We start from the raw sequence: 9,345 nt of genomic DNA, 5'->3' as shown, positions 1-9,345 counted from the left end.
GGAGTTATTAAAGATTTACTAATGCTTATAATATAACATTCTATTGAGTGTGTCGAGTCTGATTTAATGGTAACTGACTGTTGGTGGCAATGTACCTTTTCTGCAAAAAATACTCTACTTCTACAAAATGATCAATAAAGAATAAACTGAGAGTCTGTTGTCAATTACAGACACTGCATTCATTGCATTCACCGTGTTTTCTCTCTGATATGCCCCCAAATTCAGAAACTCATTGCTCAAAGCAAATCATGAGTTTAAGTTTCCCACTCATAATTACAACTTTGTGGTGGCATTCATGTGTCTTAAAGGGATAGTTCACCCCAAAATGAAAATTCTGTCATGAATTACTCACCCTCATGTCGTTCCAAACCTGTAAGACCTGTGTTGAAATGTAAGAGCTCTCAGACCCTGCATAGACAACAATGCAACTGTAATGTTCCCAGGTGCAGAAACGTAGTAAGGACATCGGTAAAACAGTCCATGTGACATCAGTGGCTCAACTTCAGTTTTGCGAAGCTACGAGTTTTCAGTACTCAGATTAAGTTCATGCGCGCACTTTCTCCTCCGAACATAAACAACGCTAATTATGTCGATTACGCTCTTGGGTACTCTCCAAAATTGCGGAAGACGTAACTCGGGGGAGAATAATTGTTAAATAAATTAAGTTATTTTTGTTTTCTTTGCACTCAAAAAGTATTCTCGTAGCATATGAAGTTGAGTCACTGATGTCACATGGACTGTTTTACCGATGTCCTTACTAAGTTTCTGGACTTGGGAACATTACAGTTGCGTTGTTGTCTTTATAGGGTCTGAGAGCTCTCACATTTAATAAAAAATATCTTAATTTGTGTTCCGAAGATGAACGAAGGTCTTACTGGTTTGGAACGACATGAGGGTGAGTAATTAATGACAGAATTTTCATTTTGGGGTGAACTAACCCTTTAACCTTGTAAATATGCAATACCCAACTCAACTCAAAATACCCTGTTTGCATATACACCCTAATTAGTAATTTGATATTAGAAATCTTAAATACTATTTGGGGTTGAAAGTCTGCTAACTGGAACACAGGGTTAGTATCATAGAAACATTAGCTCTTTTAAGACCAAATTCATTAACATTGTCATATCAATTACTATGCTAAATTCTTCAGAGAGTTGTCATGATAGAAATATATTTAGATATTTTGAAGAATGTTGGTAACCGAACCATTTTGGTAACCATTTCTCAAAAGATCTTCTTTTATGCTCAACAGAATAAAGAAATTCATACAGATTTGGAATGACATAATGAATGAATGAATGAATGAATAATGACAGAATTTTAATTTTTTGGGTGAACTGTCCCTTTAAGGGTTAAGTACTGGTGGCAATAAAATATTCCACTGGGACCCATTGGACAGTTAAACAAGAAAACACATACATTTGACCTTGCATGTGTGAGTTTTTGACTCAGCAAAATGGTAACTGGTAAATGTGTTTTCTTTGGTGGCCTGTGAGCAGTTTCTAGTCATATGAAGTAAAGAGTGCTTTGAGAAGGAGAACACAGCAGTGAGACTATACAACATCACTGTCCCAGTGGCAGAACACCGCTGCTCTCTGACAGCTTCAGAATGGGGGAGAGCAACATACCCAGTGTGAAGAAGAAGATAGCATGTACACACTGTGCTGGCTTCACCAACCTTTCTAAAGACACTTGTACCCCAAAGCACTGCAATTTAATTGAAAGCTCTCTGAGTGGTGATGTCATAAACTAAGGAGAACGATGTAAAAGCAGTCAATTTAATTAACAACATATTTTAGAAGCAGCACGGGAGTTATTAAAGATTTACTAATGCTTATAATATAACATTCTATTGAGTGTGTCGAGTCTGATTTAATGGTAACTGACTGTTGGTGGCAATGTACCTTTTCTGCAAAAAATACTCTACTTCTACAAAATGATCAATAAAGAATAAACTGAGAGTCTGTTGTCAATTACAGACACTGCATTCATTGCATTCACCGTGTTTTCTCTCTGATATGCCCCCAAATTCAGAAACTCATTGCTCAAAGCAAATCATGAGTTTAAGTTTCCCACTCATAATTACAACTTTGTGGTGGCATTCATGTGTCTTAAAGGGATAGTTCACCCCAAAATGAAAATTCTGTCATGAATTACTCACCCTCATGTCGTTCCAAACCTGTAAGACCTGTGTTGAAATGTAAGAGCTCTCAGACCCTGCATAGACAACAATGCAACTGTAATGTTCCCAGGTGCAGAAACGTAGTAAGGACATCGGTAAAACAGTCCATGTGACATCAGTGGCTCAACTTCAGTTTTGCGAAGCTACGAGTTTTCAGTACTCAGATTAAGTTCATGCGCGCACTTTCTCCTCCGAACATAAACAACGCTAATTATGTCGATTACGCTCTTGGGTACTCTCCAAAATTGCGGAAGACGTAACTCGGGGGAGAATAATTGTTAAATAAATTAAGTTATTTTTGTTTTCTTTGCACTCAAAAAGTATTCTCGTAGCATATGAAGTTGAGTCACTGATGTCACATGGACTGTTTTACCGATGTCCTTACTAAGTTTCTGGACTTGGGAACATTACAGTTGCGTTGTTGTCTTTATAGGGTCTGAGAGCTCTCACATTTAATAAAAAATATCTTAATTTGTGTTCCGAAGATGAACGAAGGTCTTACTGGTTTGGAACGACATGAGGGTGAGTAATTAATGACAGAATTTTCATTTTGGGGTGAACTAACCCTTTAACCTTGTAAATATGCAATACCCAACTCAACTCAAAATACCCTGTTTGCATATACACCCTAATTAGTAATTTGATATTAGAAATCTTAAATACTATTTGGGGTTGAAAGTCTGCTAACTGGAACACAGGGTTAGTATCATAGAAACATTAGCTCTTTTAATTCAGTCTCCCTAGTTTTTAATCATGCTACTTTTTTAATGAAAAGCAGCAGATAAAAATGTTTTGCAATATCACATTTCTTCATTCTTAAAATATCTGAAGAAAAACAGTGATTCTTGAGCCTGTAAATAGAGGTAAAAACTGATGCATCACTTATGTCAATTCTAATATTTGTTTGCTTCCAAATATATTCTGCTGAGGCCTTCAGTGAAATAATGACTGTACTAAATCCAAATTATCTGCCTGACATCTTATATTCAAGCACTGTTCATTGTATAAAGCCTTAGTATCAAAGGCTATCTGAGCTGCACATGACTCGCCTGGCAGAGGCCTCCTGCTGAGCATCCACTCAGCTACATGTTTATTTTCAGCCTGACAAAAAAATTAAATGCTCTCCCCCCAAGAAAGCTGCTCAGGCACTCTTTAGATTTAGCCCCACTCTATCACTGGGACATTGTGGAAAAACTGCTGTGCCTACACCCTTCCAAACAAAGCCCTCAACAATGTGTTGAAGGCTCAAAACAGCAAATTTGGGCAGAAATCCTTGTAAACCATGGCAAAGGACAAGGGGCTCTCTCATATGCTTCACAAGCCTTTGTTAGCAGCCCTGAGATCTCTTGGCTTAGGATACTTCAGTTGCTGCATTATGAAGCTGAGGGCCTGTTGTAGAGTTAGGGGTGAAAGACAGACATGCTTGAGAGAGACTTTCTGACCTTTTGACCTTGGACCAAGGACTGCAGTGAAAACCCTCAGATTCAGCTGAAAGCGACATGGAGAGAAGGTTTAGTGAACTTATTTTACATGGCTCTTTGGAATACTTGATTCTGATTGGTTAATTACAGCAGTGGGCGATGATAGGTTTTGTAAGATGACCATTGAACTGTCTAATTTTATCATTCATTCCAGTGTAACTTCTATCATTCTCTTTTCATATACAACTGTGTCACCTTCAAAACAGTTATTATTACAATAGTAAAAATTTTCACTAACTAGTGCATATTAAAGCCACTCTGATTGCAGATTACTCCTAAAATAAATATGTTAAAAATAATTTTAAATAAAAAAAAATAAAAGATTTTTTACGTTGTAATGCACTATATCAACACATTACTGCTTAAAGTTGGTGTGTTTATTTAATTAGCTGTGTATTAAATGTGATCATGTAGCCTACAGTAAAAGCCTGTTCACACCAATAATGATAATGTCGCCCATACGCTATACTGCTTTCAAATTCATCGGATTGCTGTTCATTTCACACTACACAACAGTCTGCGTTGGTGTGGTTATTGTTGGAGGTTTAGTGAACTTATTTTACATGGCTCTTTGGAATACTTGATTCTGATTGGTTAATTACAGCAGTGGGCGATGATAGGTTTTGTAAGATGACCATTGAACTGTCTAATTTTATCATTCATTCCAGTGTAACTTCTATCATTCTCTTTTCATATACAACTGTGTCACCTTCAAAACAGTTATTATTACAATAGTAAAAATGTTCACTAACTAGTGCATATTAAAGCCACTCTGATTGCAGATTACTCCTAAAATAAATATGTTAAAAATAATTTTAAATAAAAAAAATAAAAGATTTTTTACGTTGTAATGCACTATATCAACACATTACTGCTTAAAGTTGGTGTGTTTATTTAATTAGCTGTGTATTAAATGTGATCATGTAGCCTACAGTAAAAGCCTGTTCACACCAATAATGATAATGTCGCCCATACGCTATACTGCTTTCAAATTCATCGGATTGCTGTTCATTTCACACTACACAACAGTCTGCGTTGGTGTGGTTATTGTTGGTGTCGTTTTCGTTTTCAATTTGAATGGGCCAGGTCGAATATTATATTTAAAACAAACCCTGACAGGGTCTTCAGGACCTCGACAAGGGACATCTATCCTTTACTTAAAGCCTCCACAGAGCAAGGTTAGTCAGAAGAACAAGGCAGAAGGTGTGGGTGGAAGACAGAGAGAGAAAGAGAGACTGTAGGTTAAAGAAAAACACTGGATTTTCCACTAATTCCCTAATGAAAGTGATTTAAAGTGGGCCAGGGAGGGAATGCCTATGGATACAACTCCTCAAATACATTAAAGTATATATTCACGAGTTCGCCTGTCCACCCAGTCCTGATGGTTAATGGTAAACAAACTTGGCTTGCTGTCCTTAATGGAGGCTCCAACCCGAGGCTTGGCTTGAGCGCTGAGTTCAACCCCCCATTGCGGTACTACCTAGAGCGAGAAAAACAGAAATAGAGGAGGAGATGGAGAGGGAGAGGGATGCCAGAAGAATTGATGCTGGGACGGTGCAATGAGAGCTGCTTATATAGGCTTGTAATGATGATTGACAAGACTGAATGACTAGGCTCCTCCCGAACCTATGTTTGGAACTTCATTTAAATTGCTGCTTGTTTACAGTGAAACTCAATCCTTGATTCTTCTGAATAAAGCTCTGCTTACATATTATATCAGGACAGTATATGAGAAAGCAGCTCACAGCAGGAAGAGGACGTCAAGTGGAAGTAACTTGGACCAGCTGGGCCTTCACAGCCGTCTAAACAGCATGTGATTCCTCACAATAATGATCAAAGTAAAATAAAGTTTAAGAAATTCTTCAGTCTATGAGCAAAGGTGTTTTAATTGAGGGAAACAGTATTTGTACATACACAGTAGAGCAGTGGTTTCCAGTTGGTGGGTTGCAGATCTGTTCTAATTGTTAAAGAAATAGTGATGTTTTTATCAGCTGTTTGTGATGCTACATCACAATAAAAAATCATGCTACATACATAAAAAATCTTTTAAAAAACTCATCTACATCTTGGATGGCCTGAGGGCAAATACATTTTCAGCAAAGTTAAATTTTTGTGTGAACTATGCAAGCAACATTGCATAGTTAGAATAGCATTTTTCAGTGCTTTTTTAATTTTTTTTGCATGTTCAGATTAAATGTACATTATGTCCATCCAGGTATCTCTAGGACAGCCTGTTGAGAAGCAACTGCAATATCTGGGATGTCAAAGGTGTGAACTTGTGTGATAATATACAAGATTTTACATTTAGGTCCAGTCGATTAGTCATATTGCTCCCCAACAATCTGTTAGCAGAGACAAGAAAGCAAACACTGAGGGTAAAAGTGTTTGAACGGTGTCATGAATGGAAAAAAGCGGGCATTGCGTGGGAGGAGCAGTCACTTAGTGCTCACATTCATAGCCACCTAACATGCCAAGGTTAGGGGTTAATGTGTTTCCATGGAAACTGAAACACTGGAGCCGTGAGACTGAGGAGAGATTTGCCTTTGATTTCTTTCTTTCTTTTTTTTTTTTTTTACACAGGCTAGATGAGAGGACATCTGACAGAAAGTGATGCAGATCCAGAGAGACATAATTGCTAAAAGACAGTGACTAGATGAGGATTTTGCATTGCAAAGCTTCAACACCAAGGTCATAATCTCAATGCAGTTATGATATATATATATCATATTTATCATTCGTTTATCTTTCCCCATTCAAATAGATACACTATTGGTAAGATTTTTAATGTTTGTAAATTACAGAGATGCAAACAGTTAAGGGGGAAAAAAGGTGAGAACATTGTGCAGATTGGGGCATGCTCCACATGGAATTTCTATTGAAGATATTTGCTATACATGCTCATTTGCAGTTACTTTAAGGTAGTTTTATGGGTTTTTTTATTATCTTGTCCAAAACTGTAATTTTTCACAAACACACACACACACACACACACACATACACACACAAAACATTTGACAAAAATCAAGATTGAATATATTTGGTCAAAATCCCATTTTATAAAAGATGAAGTGCTAAGCAGGCTATTTAAGACAATATTGGCTGATTAGCCCATCTAAAATGCAAAATGTTTTCCCTCTCTCTCTTCACTGTTCCCACATCTCAGACCTACATAAAATATTACGCTTTTTAGACATAAATAAAGAAAAATACTATACTATAAATACTAAAACTTATTGAAACCACCAGTTCTTTATTTACCTTTGTAAGATCACAAGTACCCTTGTAAGACCCCCCAATAAAAACACTTTCTTATCGGATCTAAGCAAATCTCATTATTGATATAATTAAGGCAACATCCTGCTGATGAAGGTGCAGACATCCAGGTTTTATAAAAGATGTTAAATTATAAGAGAGCGCCATCTGCTGGATATTGAGGGCAGTTGTAGATATGAATTTAAAAAGGGATCAAAGTGTGTCAAGCTGTTGTAATCTCAACAATAATACTGAAACCGTTATCTATAAATTAAATCAACATCAAAAACTAAAATAGATAATAACAAATCCACATGATATTATAACATTAAATGCTCTAATAGAATATATTTAAAATTATTGGACAGTCAATATTATATACCGAGATCTCTGTTGTCTAATATTATAGCAGATTTGATGATCATTGTTTTAGACTAGACAGTACTAATATTATATCAAATGTTAGATAACAACAACAAGAAGTAGTAATAGTAATTAGTAAACATTTGTTAACATAAATGTAGATGAAAGCTTGTGCTAAAGCTCTCCACCACACAAAGAAGATAAGCTGGATAACAACAAGAACAATGGAGAACAATGCTTGCATTGTACTGCTGCATCACAGAAATAATGCTAACTTGTTTAGAAGATCAAAATGTGCAGATTTTGCAGTCAGCAGCTCAAATTCTCTACATGAGTAGAAGAAATCCATATAAACATGTCTTATTAATTGTATTTAGAAGATTAAAGTATACTGTTTTAGTATACTGAAAAAAATGTCTACATTTGAAAAGAAAATATGCATGTTAAACACTGTTTTATATCAAAATGATAAAAATATTTAATATTCGTAAAAATATGATTGAAAGTATTCTATATCAGAGTAAGATTATTCTGAGGAGAATGTTGCTTCAAACTGGAGTCTCCTGTGCAAGTGGGAAGGAACACTGATTATGAACAATCATGCATTGTTAGAGGAATGGAAAGTCTTCAGTAATTAAACAAAGCTTGATCTAAAAGGCAGTCTGTTGGGAAATACTCATTAACCAAATAGACAAACCGTGACTGGAAGTTCAATCGCATGCTATTTCTGAACAAACTGTATAAAACCATGACTAAAATGCATAAATATGGAATGAAATGACAATAGAACATTACTTAGAATTAAATACACACTTTCCAAATTAAAATTTCCATAATGTAATATGATCAGTGATATGGTCTGTTTCCATATAAACGTGCTATTCCTAAAAGCCATTTTAAGGTTTTCTTTCCTAAAATGCTCTTGGGTGTAATAACCTCCTTTGATTAAATATATTGCTTAGGAATGCAAATATAATGTAATATGAATCAACTTCCCTTGAAAGAACATATGTGACCCTGGACCACAAAGCCAGTCATAAGGGTACATTTTTAATTTTTTTTATTTTAATTAAATAAGCTTTCCATTGATGTATGGTTTGTTAGGATAGGACAAAAATTGGCCAAGATACAACTATTTGAATATCTGAAATCTGAGGGTGCAAAAAAAATCTAAATATTGAGAAAATCGCCTTTAACGTTGTCCAAACGAAGTCCTTGGCAATGCATATTACTAATCAGAAATTAAGCTTTAATATATTTACGGTAGGAAATTTACAAAATATCTTCATGGAACATTATTTTTATTTGATATCCTAATGATTTTTGGTGTAAAAGAAAAACGTCTCAGGTTACATATGTAACCATGGTTCCCTGAGTAGGGAACGAGACACTGCGTCCTCTAGGGGTCGCTATGGGGAACGCCTCGTCATGACCCATGTCTGAAGCATACATTGAAAAAACACCAACAACACGTTGGCCGGCGACAGCCATGACGTCACTACCGGTGTGACTATAGTATAAATGATGAGAACACATCCTCCACTTCTTTGTCTGAAGCTTGCGTTCGAAGCATGGCAGGAAACCTAGAGGACGCAGTGTCTCGTTCCCTACTTAGGGAACCATGGTTACATACGTAACCTGAGACGTTCCCTTTCAAGGGAACTTCGAACTGCATCCTCTAGGGGTCGCTATGGGGAATGGTATACCCACACCACCATGCTGAGGGGAGTGCATGCCAGAAACCATGGCGAGCACTAAGTACCAACTCTACCATAGCCATGGGAGTTGCCCCTGGGACGTTAAGACGGCTGTCAGTGACATTATCCCCTACGGCCAAAGGCCTAGGCTACATACCCCAAAAACTTACCTGTTAGGGCCAGAACTCCTGGGCCCGGGGTAGAGCTCAAGGCTTGGAATCAGGAATAGATTCCTTTAAGGGAATACGACCAAGAGCCTAGAATCATACTAAGTCTTGGCCTGTCACACAAGGGCTACCGCATGCTCTGCATATGCTGAAAAAACTGTCTCAACAGACCCCTAGTAGCAACACCCTGTTAAAAGTGG

The 9,345-nt window shown here is 36.8% G+C and overlaps 1 long non-coding RNA gene across 1 annotated transcript in view; it reads left to right on the top strand.

Moving 5' to 3' along the window:
- Positions 1 to 325: 325 nt before the first annotated feature.
- The window catches only part of LOC107586308 (uncharacterized), a 19,240-nt gene continuing 10,220 nt past the window's right edge, over positions 326 to 9,345 (top strand). The window contains exon 1 of the long non-coding RNA XR_001609346.1: positions 326 to 336. This is a non-coding gene — a long non-coding RNA (uncharacterized lncRNA). The remainder of the gene's footprint in view (positions 337 to 9,345) is intronic.

Source organism: Sinocyclocheilus grahami, unplaced genomic scaffold (genome assembly GCF_001515645.1).
Source record: "Sinocyclocheilus grahami isolate Dianchi unplaced genomic scaffold, SAMN03320097.WGS_v1.1 scaffold79.1, whole genome shotgun sequence".
Taxonomy (NCBI): domain Eukaryota; kingdom Metazoa; phylum Chordata; class Actinopteri; order Cypriniformes; family Cyprinidae; genus Sinocyclocheilus; species Sinocyclocheilus grahami.
This window is presented reverse-complemented; position numbering and strand designations above follow the sequence as displayed.